This window comes from Vicugna pacos, chromosome 5 (assembly GCF_048564905.1).
Source record: "Vicugna pacos chromosome 5, VicPac4, whole genome shotgun sequence".
NCBI classification, from domain to species: domain Eukaryota; kingdom Metazoa; phylum Chordata; class Mammalia; order Artiodactyla; family Camelidae; genus Vicugna; species Vicugna pacos.
The window spans coordinates 74,959,792-74,979,943 of NC_132991.1; positions in this window are offsets into that span (position 1 = coordinate 74,959,792).

Consider the following 20,152-nt stretch of genomic DNA (forward strand, 5'->3'; position numbering starts at 1 on the left):
ATGTCCAGTGACGAAGTCTTTTTGATAAAAAAAAAATGTTGTCTTTGGTAATAGCTTTCTTCCTGGTACAGGCTCCCTATCTAAATTTCTTCTAGGCAGTTAAGGGGAAGATAAAAGTTCTTTTTGAGTCCACTGGGTCTTGATTTACTTCATCTCAAAATAATCCACATGCCAAAGTGGCAAGTACAGTGGAGGCCTACCCTGAACCCCACCAGCTTACACCCCGATGTCCTCTAACCCACATCCAAAACACACCCAAGTAGACCTTTTATACAAAGAAATTTGAGACTTTTTTGCCACAGTAAATAAATGAACAATCCGAGAAATATCTAGAGAGTTTTCCTTTTTGATGGAAAGGGTACCAAAGAGCTGAATGGTAAGAATTATGAAAGGAGATTCTATATTTACCCTATTACATTAATTTACAAAGACACTATAAAATGAGCTTTGGTCTCCACCCAATCTGAGACTTCTAGACAAAGTGAGTTGTCTATTCTATTAAGGATCCAAGAAGGATCAGCAATCAATGGCAATAGCAGATTCCAGTCTTACTGGAGTGAGAAGGAATGGAGAGGTATGTATGGAGCCATGACTCTGATTTGTGATTGGTCAAGAAGGGAAAGGAAATTAAGTCCCTTGATCATTTTATCAAAGAGCAGCTTCCTGAAATCTTCTCAGAACTGGTTTTAATGCTTCTTTCCACTCAACTTTTATATAGCATATATAACAAGACTGGTCGCTGCCATGGTCAATGAATTGTGCTATTAGACCACATAGATAGAGTTTCAAATATTTAACTTATGAATTTGTTCTACCTTATAACCTGCATGAAACTTCAGGGCATCTGGGTAGCAAGATCAATTGTTGTATATCTCAGTTAGACAATAGACAAGAAAGAGATAAGCAGATAAAAAAATCAAACAACATCAAATCAAAACAACAGAAAATTTTCAAACAAACAAAAACAACAGAAAATTTCCTGCAACCTCTTTTATCATTTAAAGAAAACGTGTTATTAATCTTCCTTAAGAAGGAGTCCAGAGGCAGGGTGATTAATCTGATGACTGAACTCTTTTATCCTGGATCCAGGATCTTTTGTTCTGCCATTACCAGTTTGACCTCAGGCTACCCACTCTTAAAGTGCTAAAATTCCTGCTGCAACTTCAGGCATCATTTGCTGACAATATAGCATTCAATGAGGGAAAAGAAACAGTATTTTCCTGTGTGTGTTCCTTTTTATGAGTCTAGAAATCTTTTCCAATAGCACCCACCAAGTGTCTTCTTTTATCTAATTGATTAGAATTGCTTCACTTACTAATTGCAAAAGCTGTCATTAGCAAGGGGAATGAGAAAGCTGGGACTGACTTTAACCTCTGAGCTAGAAATAGAGTTACTCAAAGCTGGTTATCTGTAAAAAGTCAGTGGTTTAGTTTAAAAGAAGAGGGAATTCAGTGTTGAATAGGCAATTAACAGTGATGTTATACTACCCAAACCCGAAAACTAGTTTACAATAATAAACAGCGTCTGTAGCAAAAAGCTGCCTAGGCCAGCGGAGTGCCCTGCAAATCTATCGTATTTTTGCATAGGATCTGCTGGTGTGGTCTCATCTTTGCCCGTTGGGTATTGATAGAGGGGCTATGGTTGTTTTGGTCCTCTCTGAGTGTAACAACATATGGCAGCCCCGCAGGGCATGGAGGACAGGATATTGCTACATTTGGCCTCAAGTAGAGAAACAGATAGTAACGCCAGGAACCAGTAGGTCTCTGGAGTTGAGGCTGCCTCCACTTTTCTGACAGATGACACCACACAGCGCGGAAGCAACTTATAGGTCCCGTGGGACTTGAATCTCGTTAGGCTCACTAGATGCAATAGTAAATTTCGAAATTGAAATGGATAGATGGTTGGAGGGCAGAAATTACTTTTCAGACTCCTAGCAAAACAGCAGTTGAACTGTATAGGAGAGAAATTGGAATGAAGATTTTTCTTGTTACAAGAACAAGTCAATAAAATTATTAAGTGAAATATTGTGTATGTTTATGTGTGTTTGTATATATGTGTGTGTGCTTGTGTATGCAGCTATATTTTTATAGGTATGTGTGTTAGGTATTTAGGTAAGTGGGGGCACCGGGCAGATAGACAGAGGAGAGGGAAGATGGTCCAGAAGATGGCATTAAGCCTGCCTCCACCATAAAGGGACTTTACTTTTAATGAATGCCAGCAAAAAACTGGTTAGAACCCAACAGCCGCAACTGCAAGGTAGCAGAAAGGACTTAACTGGGCACGACCCAACGTTCATTGTATCATACCTAACACTGCAGTTTAGGGCCCCCCGACCATGGAGTTTTCTGTGTAAACCACGGGTAAGGACATGTGCAAAAGGAGCCAAACATGACTAAGTATTCCAGGGACAAGAGCTGTCAATCAAGCAAGAGACCACCTCGAAGCCATTTTCCTCCCTTGGGGCAGCCCGCCTCCCATTCCTGGGGGTGTACTTGTCTTTTTTTTAAATAAATCTTCTAAAATCTTTCGCTACACAATGCACCATCTCCCAACTGCACACTTGTCTTTCAGGTATGACAGGAATCAGGGTCTTTGCCTTTTGGGGTAACGTGTATGTGTACTTATGCAGGTATCTTTTATGTGAGTCTAAGAGCCACTCAAGGTCATGAAGTCCTTCAGTTTGTTTATAAACCCAGCACAGTTCTGTAACTGCAGGCCTAGCTAATAACATGCTCCAGTGTATAGAAAGCCAGCAGTGTCTTCCTTTCATGAGAGTTTTCACCTGGCATCACCTCATGCATCATTTTATACATACAGTACAAAGAAGAAGTATATTATTTATTTGAAGACATTGTAAACTATAAAATTTTACATTTTAGTTAGAATTTTAAAAAAATTATACCAAAACACTTTTTAGGAAGAAAAAAGTTAGTTAAATTTAGCAGTATGATATGAAATAACTGGTCTTATCAATTTAGACGACAAAGGACGAATTTGTTGGGAAGTTCTGCTTCCCTTCAAAATGATTAATTCAAGCAATCTCGCACATATCTGCCATTATAAGAATAAAGTGAAAGCTTAATTTTTGAAATTTAATTGCATTATGTTCCCTAGTGTCTGTTGGCAAGAAAGAAATTTTTCTTTACCCTTCTAGGTTCTTCTGGCTGGACTAAAACTTAAATTAACATGAGGCAGATTAAAACAAGAGAATCAAAGAAAAGTTTAATAAAATGTATACATGGGGAGACCTAGGAAAACTAACGTGCTAAAATGGTGGAAACCCTCACCTTAAATTCCATCTTTAGCTAAAAACAACAAAGGATGGTGAGGGTAGTGGTTTGGGACTTCAAAGGGGAGGAAAGCAATTTACATGGAGATGGAAAAGCACGTGCTTGGAAAACCAAGTTTTGCTGGGCTTTGCAGAGACACTGGAACACAGAGGGGACTGGATAGCCAGGCCAGGCCTGGAGTTTCCGCAGCACACTGAGCCCACGTTTTTGCAAGTACCTCCGGTGATAGCTCTGTTGTGGGCACAGGCCCTCTATCCAAATTCCTGTTTTGGCAGTTTGGGGTCAGGTCAGTTTCTTCGTGAGTTTTTTGGGTCTTGATTTTTTTTTCACCTCAAAATAATCCTCACACCAAAAAAATATTTTGGGATGGCAACTTTTGCTCCCCTGCATATCCAACAATAATAACAGAGTAACTGCGAGGGTCAGAAAATGTGTTTTCGATTTCTCTCCACTGTATTTTTTTCTATATTGTATGCAAGCAAAGTAAAATGGTTAGATGCTATGTTTGATTCTTTACCCTTAGATTCTTCATGCACTTTGTAAAGGTGTTGTGAAAGTAAGAAATTATTTGGGAATGACTTGAAACCTTTAGTTATTGTCATGAGAAGGAAACATCAAGTAATTATTCTGAGTCATTCCATTAGTAGACATTATAAAGAGTAGAAAATAATGCAATCTACAGAATAACTGTACACTATTCAGTATATACACACTAAATTCATAGAAGTCGTTTGGCAAAAGTATCATTAAATTAACAGGCTTTGTCAGTATTTGTTTCTTGTAAATGAAAAAATATTAAAAATGCATCAAGCAGAACATTTAAGAGCAATAAAAAGAGAGATTCATCTGCAATGGCACAAATAATCTTAATATATCCTTATGTATATTGTATTATATTTAAAATTACAATAATTTAGGTGTCTTGTGTAGCAAAACTAGTTTAGACTGAGATCTCTATGGAATACAAACAACTAAGAATATTATGAAAAATAAATTGAATTTTGCAGATGATTGGCCCATTTATCATGTTGGTTTACAAAACAATTAGTATTATGTAAGAACTACTAAATATTAAATATCAGTATTGCTAGTTGGTCTCTGTTGAAATAGTCATATGATCGATATTTTTTATTATGCTCTATAAATTTTTTTTTAAATCACCTACTGACTATATTGAACTTTTCAACTGCAGAAGAGTTACACAAATGCAATGGCACTGAATTATGATATATCAGTCGAAACAGTGGGTGAAAAAGCCTTGTTATTAATTAAAATGTGCTTACTGTAACATTTTTAAAATGTGAGTTTCCAAATTAGCAAAATGCTATTAGAATGATTTTCATGCCATCTCAGCATTTTTAACTTTAATGATAAGTCAACATATATTTGTTAAATACTCTGTATTCAACACTAAAATTTGAACGTGTAAGCAGTATAATTTGTGGGACATAAAAGGTTAAAAGTACAGCTATACAATTCATTTACTCTTTTATGTGGAAGATGAGAGTGGTGCTCCTGGGAAAGAAAGCATTCTGGAGACCCAATCTTGTCTTCTTAAAAACATAGTAATGGCTGATAATATAGGGGGAAAAAAATCTAGCAGAAAAATTGCTCATCTAGGGACTGCTTATAGCAGACAAGGTTTGGTAAGAATAGTTGGAATCTATGGTTTATGGTGAATGGCTTTCTGGAAAATGTCACACAAATTATGTATAAGTCTAAATATAAAATGACATTTATACTTAGATCATTCATGTGAGTGAGGTGACTGCACTTCTCTTCAAAACTTCAGCCTGGGTGGGCCTAGTGTGTCTGATGTGGAAGAAAAGAAACTGCGAGCCAATCTGAGGCTCCCGGACTTCTCCCTGCCTCTTGATTTAATAGTAGTTTAATATGAACTCTGATTATTGTCAGGATTTCTCTGTCCTTTGTAGTATCTTACTTTGTTCTCCAGCATTTATTGTGTAATTTGGGTTGAAAAGAACAAAATATGTATCAGTGTTAATATATCATTATCTAAACAGTTGATCTGCTCAAAATATTTGTGTGGTTCTAAAATTTCTGTTTTCACATCATAGGTAAGTTAGCAGAGCATTGTGGGTAAAGTGAAGACTGTGGTATCAGACAGGTTGAGTTCAAATGGTATCACTTAAAGGAAACTCATCCACTTTGGCTTCACTCTTCAGAAGCCAGAACCTCATCTATTTATTCTAATAATTTATAGGATATTGTATGTAAAAACATAAAATGTTATAAATATTAGATATTATTCCAGTTTAATTTTGCTTTCAAAAAATATCATCTATCAGAATAACCTGAGGTTTTTTTGGCTTTTCATGAATATTTCATGAATATTGGATAAGAAAGTTTGCTATTCAAAATAATTTGCATATATATTTATATGTACTATATATTCAATTTTTTAATGCAGCCATTAATTTCACACCAGTTTCTTGTGTGATATACTGATGAATTCAAACATATTTGAGTTTCTGTTTTTCTTTATACCTACATTTGTATTTGTATGTTTTCATACTATTTTAAGTGCACATTTATAAGGGACCATAGAAAGCTGAGTATTCAAGAAGTCATGTTCCCCTTCTATAGTATAGATTTGTTGCTAGATAGCAGATGCTCATCCAAAAAAAACATTTTCCAGAACTTTTAGTATGTAGGAGGAGCCATGTAGCTAATTATTACTTAAAAAAAGGAGGCATGAAAAGATGTGTGCCTTCAGAGCCATAGCTGTAAAGATGATTTGCCTTTCCCACTGTCTTTTGCTATGGCCTAACTAGATACAGAAAATTCCAGCATCTTCTCATGTTACAGAGCTGCGAAATAGAAGAAACCAAGTACCCAGAATGACAGAATGGAGAACTGACTACCAAACCCTTGCAATGAACCATTACACATGTTAAGAATTAACTTTTATCTTTTTCCTATTGTGGTGTTTTGTGGTGTCATAAGTATTTTGATTCAGATAAGCCTCTGGCGTTTGCTAGGTTATGTGTTATCGGAGTTAGCCATCACTGACAATGGTGCATATTGAACTCTATTAGAGGGAAGTAATACTCTTTGTGTCTTCCAATTGGATTTGGATTTTTTGTTGTGGTCACATAAATGCATCTTACAGTTGAGACTGGATTCTGAGGAAGCTTGACAAAGGGATTGTCAATGTAAAGCCAGATGAGTCAAAGACATGCTGTGAATAACTTGGTTCATTGGAATGACTCATCTTTGCCTTATTTACCAAGAATGTCAAGTGGACATGGACTTTTTCCCACAGATCCAGCATTATCTCCAAATTACCAAGCTCGATATATTTGTTTGTATTTTCAGGAACATCTAATCGCAATACCTAAGTTTTATGTCCAATCATATGTCAAGAGTCAGTCCTCTCAAATCATGATAAGACCAATGAGACATCAAGCAATACCTCTTCTGTTCCAGCACTTTGCTGGAGAGATTTAGCCATAAAGGGAGCAGGTTCTTTGTCTCACTTTCACCTTTGCAGTTAGCCAGTACATCCACGTATAAAAAAAGCGTTACCTACACGTGAAGATTGACTGAAAGAGAAACTATACATGTTGTTTGGATAATCAGTGCTTACATATCTAAAACATACAGAAGAAAGTCAGCCTCAGTGGTGAACCAGCAATCATGCAGTTGATGATGATAATTCTTTGATTAATGAGGGTCACATTTAAACATTTGTAAGTGTAATTATCCTTTCCCATGCCATGCCTGTTGGAACAGTACTGCATGAAACCTGTTTGGGACACCTACAGGAGTCCATTAAAGAACCCCTAAGAATATCTCATGTCATGAATTCTCCATGGGGCTTAAAATACTGCTCGTGGTGGTGAGGGGTGGGAAGGGCAGTCATTGAAATAGATTACACATTAATATTGTGATTTTGAGTTCATGTTCAGTTTTAATAATTACAATGAGACTGCTTATCCCTGAAAGTGTATGGGTTCTGTTCCGTATGTCTACCATGTTAATGGTAGGAAGATGTGACAAGAAAAGGGAAAAGCTATACTATCAATACAAATTAAAATCATTTTCTATTTTAGACCTGTTAAGTACAGCCCATTAGATAAAATTTCATTAAAATTATTGTTTATGTACATTGTTTAATAATATCCTTTGCCTATTTATTTATTGGGACCTCCATGCATGAAGTACAATACAAAACAATCCACTAATTCTATAGGAAGTAGTTAAAATAGTTTAGACACTGTAGAAGCAAGGAATTATTTATATTTGTGAAGCTCTTAACAAGTTCAGTATATTAAGGAAATGCAATAAAATAAAATTTTCCATCTGTGTGTATGGTAAGAGGTAGAAACTAAAATATAAATTTCACTAGGTTTGGGTAAGAATTTGAAGATTCTTTTTATTATTTTAAAAGATTTACAGTTTTCTACTCTCTTTTGAATAAAATTGCTCAAATTAGCTAAAAATTAAAGGTGCTTGACTTTTAGAAGAAAAGAATTACATAGTTATTATAAAATATCTAACTGAATCTAAAATTGCTTCACTTCACATTTCCTGAAGGACAATTCAAGTATTAAAAGTCACATTGACAAAACATGAATTTTTGATATACTTTAAGTTTCTTGATTCCTAAAAGAATATATATTTGACAGATTTTCTATGAGAAAAGGGGAAAAAAATAACTGATATAAAGGACTACTTGGACAGAACTGTCTATATGATCCCAACATGTTTTGACATTCTTTAGTTTAGCTCACTATTTCTGAGTGACATCAGGCACTTAGGAATCAGTACAAATGGGGTGAAAAATCACTACTCTCTAAGAATGTCCTGTCCTTGCAAACTAAAAGTATATATTACAAGGGGACATTTGACTGTTGCACTTAAAACAAGGAAAGTATAGTTAATTGATACATAGTAGGTGTTTTGAACAGTCAGTGATCATAACCATTTTGTACGTTCTTTTTTTTTAAACTGAAGTATAGTCTGTTCCATGTGTCAGTTTCTAGTGTATAGCATAATGTCCCAGTAATGCATATACCATTTTGTACATTCTTCTTTAAATAATTTCTAAGATGAATGATATATATATATATATGTATCTTATAAAATATCCCAAATGCTAGCAAACCATGTTGTTGCAAATTTGTATATTATACTTAACAATAATTCTTCTTTTTAAAAATAATTGATTTATTTCAATATCACCATCTAAATAGTGCCTGAGGGCATTAAGAAGAAAATGAATTATATAATTCCATTTCATGCCTGGTAGTAGACCAGTAACTTCCTGAATAAAATTCAGAGTCTATAAATTCTCATGGAATAAGTTATTTGCCTGAATGCTAAAACTCTCTGGTTTCACATACTTGTATTGGCATCATTTCCCAGGCCTATAAAAAATAGTAAAAGCAAATAGACTAACCCTTAGTTTGAGTGCAAACTGTGGTGTATCTAATTTACAGTTTTTTAAAGTTTTGCTTTGCCTCATATTGATCCCTTAGAGAGGGTCCATGGCCAAGTGGTCAAACTGAAACTTTCGACACCAGTTGGTCAATTGCCAGGAACAGTCTAAAACCAAAAGCTGACATCCAGCAGAAGCTATTTCTGTTGAAACTTGTTTTGTATAGTCCTTATGTAGCACTAAATAAAACTGGCGCTAAATCTTCCAACTGCCTCTGCTAATGTAATCACTCATGTTAGAATCTTCTCTCTGATTACTGCCCAGTTTGGCTTATTAAATATCCATTTGCACACTGTGCTTCCTTTTGACACAGAAGTTTCTGTGTCAGTCTGTGTCCTGCATTTGCTCTTTATTTTCCGTCTTTCAAATTTCAGATCTGATTTCATAAGCAAGTAAGCACATCAAAGGGCTTTTATATTTCTATACAAAGCATTTGTTACTCTCATAAGCCCTGCATTATTCACTATTATTGAGTTCAATCTCTATATTGATATATGCATATTGGTATTTTCCAAATATTTTATAGCCTATTTTGTGAAATGATCTACAACTGGAACTGAATACATTTATTTCATTTCTCTATATCGGTGGTTCTCAAACTTCAGTGTGTCCCAGAATATCTGGAGGAACCTGCTAGACATGTATGTGTTTAGGCCCATTTTTAGATTCTCTGTTTCATTAGGGACAGGATCAGGCCCAGGAATCTGTATCAAACACTTCAAGTGATGCTGCTACATGAGGTCAATACTTTAAGATGTCCATAGATTTTAGGTAATAAAGTTTTAGAAAGAAAAAAGACATAGAATTATTTGGTTTGTTTTTAGAAATCATTATATAAGACTGGCTAATTGTTAAACAATACAAATAAATAGAATATTTCTCCATAAGACAATAGATTTTACATTTGGTAGTTTATAAGTACTAATTATAGTGTTTTTAAGGGATAAATAGCTTTTCCACAGTGCTGTGGGTGACAATGCATATTTATGAATGAATAATGCTCATATAAATGTGTTTGTACTGAGGGAAAAATTGAAAATAATTAGTTTTAATTAGAAGCTGAATTAGAAGCTGATTCGGGTGGGGGAATGACAGTTTAAGTTATGTATAGTTTTATTGTTGTTGTTATTGTCATTGCTGCATTTGAACTTCTGAAACTCCCAGATGGGGATCTACTAACTGCATATTCTCATGGTTATTATTAGATTTGCTGTTTTAGATGACATGACATTTGTGATAAGCTGAACCGTGATCCCAGAAACATGGATTCACTCTATATTTTTCTCTTCTAAAATTAGCTGTATTCATTTCATTAAAATGCCACATAAATGGAGATTTATCATATAATTACAGGGAAACTCTAAGACACAAACCGCTATTTTAAAACAAGAATTGACTTGTTTTACAGTTTAAGACATCTCTGACTATCTCCTACTGCTCGCTCACATTATTAACTGCGTTTTTCCTGCAGGGGGTTTTGTATCCATCAGGGTTTCGACAGAAAAACAGACACAATTTTACATTTTTAAAAGAGAGAAAATGTAAGGCAGGGAATTGGTTGCACAATCTTGGAAAAGCTGAGAGCACACTGGAGATTAGCAAGAGCAGGAAGCCATTGTGCCAGCACTAGCCCTGGATAAAGCCAAGGAGGAGGCAGTGCCCCTGGGGGCCAGGGCTGGGGCTCCTGGGGGTGAAGGAACCAGGGTGCGCTCCCCTTCAGAACCAGACCTTGGAGAGACCCTGTGTTGGCAAGAGAGGGGAAAAACCCTGACTTTTGCCTGGGTTCCACCCTCTCATCTTGCTAAATGCCTTTGTTGAAAGGGACTAAGAAAGGGACCAGCTACCCTGAGATTCAGAGCAGAGCAAGGTGGACAAGAGCTGGATCCGAGGATAAGGATCTGAGGCCCCAGATGTGCACAGTGTTCCAGGCACTTAACGCTTTCTTCTATGCAAATTCCTCTGATTCTGCTCTGACTCCTTTGTAGAGAGAGCCTCAGATTTGGAGTGACATCCAAGTACAGTTTTTCCCCACCTTGGAAACAATATTTTTCTAAGAAATTGAGAAATAACATATGAGCTGAATGCTTAATGTTCTTTCTCCTTAATAACGCAATGGTGAGCAGAAGCATTATATCCCTTTAACGTGAAAAGTCCAGGTGATCTAATTACACTCACAAGATATTTCTGTTCTATTCCCTAAAGATAGTAAGTAGATGGGAATAATAGGTTTTCTGAAAGCCATTCAGAGAAGTTAAGGCATACAAAGTTTTCTCTAATCCTTTCTGGTATACCAGTGTAAAAGATAAACAAAGCTGAGCGCCAGTTAAAAGTAGCAAGCGTAGATTTTATTCAAGACATTTTTGCAACAGGGAAGAGGGTCCGGCATAAACAGAAATCAATTTTGCTGAAACAAAAGGTGAGAGACGTTTTAAAGGCTGAGGTATATGAGGAGAAGTGCTGAGGTGTATTGAGGGGATTGGTCCATGTGACTGGGGTTTGTTAATTGGCCCTTCTCCAGAGGCAGATGAAACCTCCCCATCTTCAGGACGGGAGGCAGTGGTGTAAGTCAGAGAAAACTGCCCAAATGAATTCAGGCCTTTATCCTCCACAGGGACTGGGAGGGAGAGAGAGAGAGTTATCTCTCTGAATGTTTGCATTTCAGAAAGACAGCTCTTAAGTCCTTGGAAAACCAGTTTGTGGTGGTAGATTTACCTCTGGAAGGACAGAGAAAGGATTTATAATTGCTAGCTTCCTAAAGTAACTGCTCTAAGAAGGAGGTTCAGGAGCCTATCTGCCTATCACCAAGCTTGGGCTGGAACAAACAGTAAATCCTCTTGGCAAGTATTTTCAGGGGGCCTGGGGTCATTCTAAGGATGTAAAGAAATCTTGCTAGAGTTTGGTCAAGTCTACAGTGCAGTGGTTTAGACGGGGTCGTTAAGTGCTGGCAGTTCTGCGGTTCTCATCAGCTCTTTGATAATCACACTTGGATGGTTTAGAATGGTTTAACGTTGTTCTGTCAGTTGTCTGCCTCCACTCCCCTAGCCAGAATTTTTAGCTGATCACCATCAGAGTACTTACTAGATGGTTTTGTGAGATGTATTTGGAGTATCAGAATCCCCACTCTACAAAGTAAGCATTCAGAGAATAGCACCTGTATTTCATTCACTTTTCTCATTGTTTAGCATAGAAGCAAGTATAAATACATTTCAAACTGTATTACATTTTATTGCATGCACCAAGCACTGATACGTGCTGCTGTTTCTTCATATTATTTAATCTTCACAGTGGCCTTATTCGGGAAGGGCCAGGAGGACCTTGTTTGTCAAGGATAGTTGGCATTGGAAAATGGATAGTTAAAGGAAATCCATTTAAAATTGAAACCAGCATTTCATAATTGATGTTAAAGATATATTGGGAATTTAGCTTGAAAATTTAAAAGTTGCAATGAAAACATGTTAATTTGACCTTTAACTTAATGAGAGGTAAATTTTAATTGCTGCTGTATGCTAATTCCTAAACTGAAAAATATTTGGCACAGTTTTTGAGAGTAGTATATGAAAACAAAAAATGAAATTCATTAGTTCTCATTTTACTTTCACAGTAATTATAAAAAACAATATTCCTGTAAGAAATGTTTAAGGGCTTTATCAATTTTGACAAAGTCCTTGAAGCATACATTCTTGTACATTTTCTATTCTCCATTGCTATTTGTTCAACTCTGTCAGCCTTCATTTTCAATTACTTTACTTTTTTTAATTGAAGTATAGTCAGTTTACAAAGTATCAATCTCTGGTGTACAGCATAATGTTTCAGTCATACAGATACATGCATATATTCATTTTCATATTCTCTTTCATTATAGATTACTGCAAGATATTGAATATAGTTCCCTGTGCTATACAGGAGAAACTTGCTGTTTACAATTACTTTTAATTCTAATATATCTGTAGCAAAAAGGTCATCAGAATTCATCACAAATTCCTATATTTTAACCATCTTTTCTTACTCTTTATTATTTATTAATGCTATATTTCTATTTTTTATCAGATACTTTAAACATCTTCCAATCAGTAAGGGTCTGTTAACTAAGTTGATCATATATTCCAGTTTGCCTAGGACAGTCTTGGTTTATGCTCAGAAATAATTTTTAATGGAACACCCTTTCAAAAGTGTCATGATTTGGATCATTGATTATATACTTGCCCTAATAATAGCCACCCCCAGAGAACACTTATTAAGCCCAAGCACGCTTCTAACGGTCACGTAAGTAGACCGCTATTAACGCTCACAGCAGCTCTGCGAGGTAAGCACTATTAATATTTTCAATCTACAAGTGAGGATTCTGAGACACAGTTGGCTTAGTTCTCTTGCACAGATGATACAGTTAATATGTATTTTGCATATTATGTAAACCCGGGTGGTACAGCACCAGGGCTAATGCTCTGAACCAAATTCACAATTTACTGATTGAAAATCAGAAGTTAGGAGAAGCTGAATCTCTTGCCCTCATTCAGCAGGTGAGCATGTAGATGAGCTGAAACATGCATCCTGGACACATGGCGTCAGAGATGACCCCCTTTTACACTGGCTCTGCCTTAGTGCTCTGGGAATGACAAGAGAGAAGTCTTCAAATGTTTATTGTTACAATGAATAAATAAGGATTCACTATATTTAGGAAAGGTTCATAATTTATCTCCAAAAATATTAAAATGTAGTTAGAAATTTGAATTAAAAATAAATATATGGTCATCAATGGAAATGATTTCTATAAAATAAATTTCAAATTGTGCAAATGCTTAATGTATTGTGATGATGTGTAAGACTATTTGAAACAACGTTTTGCTACAAAAAAGGAAAGTTTGGAATTACTAATGTAGTATTAAAATTCTATGTACAAAACAAAAGAGAGCTATAAGATATAAATTGGAATGTCACACATAAAAACAAATAGAAAAATAATAAAAAGATTTTATCTAATAAATAACTTGGCTTATAGATGGCATAATTCAAAAGATTACTTCATTTTATACCAAGGGAAATTTGATAGATGTTTTATTTCCTGTACAGTGATAGAAGGTTAAGCATATTTAGAATTATTTTCATTTTTATGAATTATTCTAATTTATTCAAAGAGTATATAAGACTCAGATTAAAAAAATCTGTGTTTTAAAGTCATGTATTATTGATCTTTGTGAGGATTTAAAGGCTTTTGAAAACAACTTTTTCTTTTGTATTTTTAATAACAATTCTGCATTCAATAAAACAACATGTAACAGGGCTTGGTGCAAAATCCACAGTTAATTATATGGTTCAAGAAATCGTGTTTATTGAGAGAGCTTACGAGGCACAGGTAAGCAAGGAAGGATGCAGGTCCTGCAATCCTTCTGTTAGGAAGTTAGATAAGTGGGGACACTGGGCAGAAAGGCAGAGGTGAGGGAGGATGGTCCAAAAGATGGTGTTGTGCCCACCTCCAGCATAAAGGGACTTGACTTCTTCTAAATCAGTGCCAGCAAAAAACTTGTTAGAACCCGACAGCCTCAACTGTGTGGTAGCAGAAAGGACTCAACCAGACACAACCCAGTGCTCATTGTATCATAATCAACATTGCAGTTCAGCACCCCGTGGTGGGTTTTCCTGTGTGCACCCTGGGTAAGGACGTGCTCAAAAGGGGCCAAACGTGGCTAAGCACTCCAGGGACAAGAGACCATCAATCAAGAGACCATCTCTAAGGGAGGGTATAAGAGAAAGGGGGGACAAAACCCCGCCACTTTTCCTCCCTCCAATTAGCCCTCCTCCCGTTCTTGGAGATGGACTTTTCCTTTTCCAAGTAAGTCTTTTAAAATCACCAGCTACACAACACACCATCTCCCAACTGTAAACTTAGCTTTCAGGTATGACAAGAACTGGGGTCCTTACCTTTTTGGGGTAATACTTCCATCGGCCTGCAAGGTGCATGCTGTGACCAGGTGCTATCAAACATTCAGTGGGCCCACGCACCATAGGAGAGACTGCCCTGCTGTTCCTTTCATTTTATATTGAGGTATGAAAAGTATTTGTTTTTAAACTTGGAGAACTATTTGAGATCCGTGCAGTTTAGTTTAGATATATGCTATTTGAATGACTTCGTATTTATAGTGCCTGAAGAAATGGGGTCTTTGGTATTTGCAGTGCCCTCTTGCAGGGGTAAAGGAAGCTACCCAGACCCAGGGGAGGCTTAGTCAGTTGCAATCTCTTTCTGCTGGGAGAATGAGGAAGCTCTGTTCCCAGCTAGCATGCTGTCCAGGAAATTCAGACTGAGCAACTGGGGCCACTTTTGAACAAGTCTGTTCATTAGGCAACATGAACATTGGTGAGCCTGGTAAAAGAGAAGCTCTGGAAATATTATCTAAACATCCATAAATGCTTCCATTTAATCAGACTTTCAGCTTGTGTGTGTGTGTGTGTGTGTCTGTGTGTATGTCTTTTCTTATCAGGGTTAGCAGGAGTGATATAAAAGTGGAATAAAAGAAATTAAGAAGAGCTTGCAATTTTGCTGTAAGATGGAACCAAATTAAAAAGAGGTACATTTTATTGGTTATTTTCCTAGTGATATGCTAAAGCTTCTTAGGTTCCCTTTGGCCAAAAAAAAAATTATCTACATTGAATGAGGCACACATTAAGCATGAGCTAATAAATTCATTGTTCAAGTTTCTAGTTTCAAAATTGCTTTATGAAATAGGTGAGGAAAAAATGTTGCTGTAAGAAATCAATGTTTCTATGTGGTTTTTTGTCCTAGAAATATTTAGGTAGGCATTTAGTCATTTTAATAAAAATCCAGGGATATTTTAAAAGTTATAGGGACAACAATAACTTGTGAGCATGTTTAAGAACAAGAACATATGCTACGAAAGATCAAAATAAGATTCAGAGAATTTACGTGAGACTTGTCCTTGACCAAGGAATTGCGTATCTGATTATTTTACTTGAGTTGTGATACTTCTGACTCACAACGTGTTTTGAGAAAATGCATCAAATTTATTAGGAAGAAGAGGAAACTTCTAAAATATGTAGAATTAAATATTCTTGTTTAAAGTAAAAATCTTAAGACATTTCTAATATTTTAACCTGTGTAAAAAAAATGTTGTAATATAAATACTTCTGGCCAAACACACAAAATTTGTTTCTTATTTCAACAAATTTAATCTATATATAAGTTGAGGTAACTTTCAGTCTCTATAAATGAAACTTAACTAAATAAAGGAAAGCAGGGATACTTAATAAGGTAGCATTTTTATTTAGTTTTTTTGTTGCTGAGAAAGTTTATGATGGTGCAACAACACATACATATCTCAGCATGTGAGATGATAATTACCTAGTCTATCATCTAATTATTTTGGGAAATACTTGTAATGTTCAGAGAAAAATTAATGCTTCAATTTACAGTATCAATAAAGAGGCAGAATATGCTTTTTAAAAGCTCACAAAATACACAAATGTGTTTTAGCAGCAAAATGCAATTAGGACACATCTTTCATTATATCAGAACATTGTAAAATTTCATGAATGAGAATTATCAGAGCACTCTTTCAGATACCGTGACAGAATTAATGCCAGAATGATCAATTTAACTGATTGTGTAATTACTAACAGGAACTCACAGCAGTAAAATGCATGTGCTTTTTGATACTGAGATGATGTTTTGCTCCTTCAAAATACTGCCATGTAAACCAATTGAAAGTAATGGTAATTTAGCTGATTTATCATAAAATTTACATGCTATTTAAATTTTGATGTGGATGTAAGATGTGAATGATTTCTGCAAGTACAGAAATCTATGCAACTATAAAATGTAATTAGCATTAGAAGTTTCCATGTTTTACAGAATAGTACAGTGAAGAATGATCTACATCAGTAACCAAGGACCCTCACTTTGCAGGTTGTAGAAGAAAAGCCAGTCAGTGGCTTATGCATAATACTTTAAGGAGTTACCAAGTCTTCTCTTAATTATCTTTTTGTTTTAGTACTTTAACTCCTGATAGTAGTAATTTTAAACGACTCCTTTGAAAAAATTTTCAACCAACAGAGTGCTCAAAATAAATGCTAACTTTAATAGAAAATCTCAAATTTAGCAAGATAAAAAATACACAGACTATCATATGGTCCATTCTTGGAATGTTTTAAAATCTAATTATGGCTTTTTAAATATAGATTTGAAAACTTGATTTATTAGACAGCTAATATCTTAGCTGATCACATCCTAGTTAAAAAAACAAAAACAAAACCCTCCTCCAAACTGCCCCATCATATAGCACGAGTAATGGCAACAACAGATGTGGCCAAGGGAAACAGAATTTCTTCAGACAAATTTTCAGGCTGTTCCTCACTAATTTCCACCTCCATTTCCCCACTTCTCTCCTTGGTGCCCACGTCTGTATTCCTAAGTTGGGTTGTGTGTTTTTGCTCTTTGGTTTCGGTGATATATTCAGATGGTATGTCCCTTTGCCCAATGCCTTTGAACTCAGATGCCCACTGAGTAATATCCCATTGTTTTTGCTTCTTCAAGTGTGTGTGTTTAACCCCATGCGAGACACCTGCAGGCCAGAGCCTGGGGCCTGCTTAGGTGGATGGAGTGTGGGGACTCCCAGAAAGGCAAACAAGGCACAAGTGGAACCCGAAGGGTGTGCTACGTGGCTTCAGGTGTGTGCAGGCTGTCAGTGCAGGCCCTTTTAGAGTGAAAGAAGAGGAGTATGGCTGAGTGTCAGGGGCTGCTCAGAGAATGAAGAATCAGGGCCAGAGCACTGTAGCACTGTTCTCCAGAAGCAGCCTGAGCTTGTGGGATCTGGAGAGATCTACAAGGGCCAGCGAGGGAGTCCTGGGATGAGAAACACCAGGGTGCTGAAGACCACTCATCCATAAGGAGTCTGGTTCTCACCACCTATTGCAGAAACCCCAATCCTCATGGAAGCCTGGCCGGGGAACAAGTATGTATATAACCTCATTTTCTTTATTCATTCAAATGCCAAAGGACATTTCGGTTGTTTTCATATCTTGGTTATTATGAATAATGCTGCATTGAACCTTGGAGTACAGATGTTTCTTTGAGATCCTGATTTCAGTTATGTATTTGTTGGGTTGTTTTATAATCGGTGGTGAACATCATAAAAAATTAGGGAAATTAACTGAAATTTAGTTATTTCTCCTTAAAGGTGTTAAAGACCCAGGTTTCAGTGATCAGCGGACTGAAAAAAAAAATCATAGGCAGAAACCAGAAGTCATCCTCTACTTCCACCCCAGTTAGTAGAGTTCATTTAATGCCAAGAGTCAATCAACGTCTTATCTCACTGTTAAGGGTACAAAACACAGTCCTATTTTTTAAATTTATCTTTATTTTCAAAAGCACTTATATACTGCTATTAGTAAGTCAAGTGCACAATAAATATTTATTAACATTTATAAACACACATTTGAAAATAAGCCCTCCAGGTGTATAATATAATTTAATTAAATGCATTATCAGTGGTATAAAAAGAGTAATGTAAGTGCTATCTTTCAAAACTGTTACTCTCATGAAAAAATGTGCTTCCTTTTTCATTTATCTTTAAAAAATGCTAACACAGGCTGCTTGTGACTATAGAATTCCCAGTATAATTTCAGAAGCCTTCACGTATGCACACAGCAAAGAGGAAAGTCAGAGGACCATCAAAGTCATTGACTTAGGATTTTTTGATTTGGTCTTGATGATTCTCAATAATCAATACTGACAAAGCTTGTTTTTTTTCCCCCTACATTGGAGCACCTTTATTCCTTCAAAGATTTGGGATATCTGATGATTTTTTAAACCAATATTAATGAAATATATTTAACTTCTGCAAAGAAAAGGAAGAAAAATGAAAAGTAAGAAAACTCTGTGCATGCGTGTGTATGTGTGTATGTTACATATTTGTTTAAAAGTCAGATAAGCTAGTCAATGTATAGCTGACTTCACTACCATCATCATAAGAATATTTTGCTACTTCCCTCTAAGGAATGTTCTTCTAGAATAATATACATTCAGTGACATAAAGATGAACACATGCATACTGTTTTGATCATATCAAGTAAGATTTTCATGCTAAAATTTTCTCCTTCTATTCTTAACAAGTTGATCATTGAATTAAGACTTTTCCTTGAAAAGTTAGTCATAGTAAGAGTACAGCTGTACATTTCTTTGTAAACTTTAAAATTCTTCTTCTAAGAGTTTTATACCTATGAAGGCCACATGAAACATAAAATTTAGTTACTGTGCTGTGGAGAGAAGTCTAAATATTGTTATTCTCTCTGTTCAAAACTGAAATGTCTAAAGCCACACCATCTATTTTTTTTATTATACCAGTTATCTGCTTATTATTTAAACTGTATCTAAATAAATCAATTTGATAGATAATATAACTATCAAAGACAATTGAAACTCTCCACTAATATGTCAAGATTACATAATGGTCTACAAATATGATATTTATTTTTTACATCACAGAATGGTTCTGCTGGTAAAACAAACACTCTGCTTTTATATTAAGGATGTTCTTATTTAATGGAGCTTCATTTTACCTAATATTTCTTCCTTTTTTCTGCCTGCAACATTAACAAATGTACTATTTGTTCCTGTAAAAATTTAAATGTTTAAAATATAGATAACTTTCATTTGTTCCTGCAGGAAACATTCAGGACTAACAAATCAATTTACACTGAAATGCTTAAAGTGCTCAGGCTTTAAAAAACTACAAACAGTGTAGAGATTTTCAATCTGCATTGATTTAAAATGACCATTTTCCTGTGGGATGTCTCAGAGCTGTCATGGCTCCACATGTCAGATCTGCTTTACCAGTAACTTCCGTTTACTTACAGCAGCATAGATTTTTGGTAAATATATAAATAACAATGATTTTCAGGGATCTGATTCTGTTCCCTTTAAGGCAGTTACAGACACTAATGTAAGACTCACTAGAGTACATTAGGGTTGTTTAATGTGTTTGGAAAGTGATATCCAAAGAACAGACCCCTATTAGCTTACTGAAAATGATACCCACGCCCTAATGCCCTGTGGTTACCCACGTAGAATCCTGCGGGAGGCACACAGCTTGCTTTCCACTCCTGCCAACTCCTCACAAGACTGTGCCTTCAGGGCTGATTTACGGGAATTCTGGCCCAGTCTTGTCCTATTAGGTTGGTGTTTCTGAGTAAGTAAATTAGTTTTTGACTAAAGGAAACAGTAAATCTCTTATTTAAAAAGTTTCACCTTTACTCTTCCTGGAGTTTGGGATTGGAAGCCAGCAACTATCTTCTATTTTTGTTGCCTAAGGAAGCTTGAACTACTTCTCTGTTCTTGTGCATAAACAGTTATACTAACATCAAATTATGAGAAGAATGGACATTTTCAAGC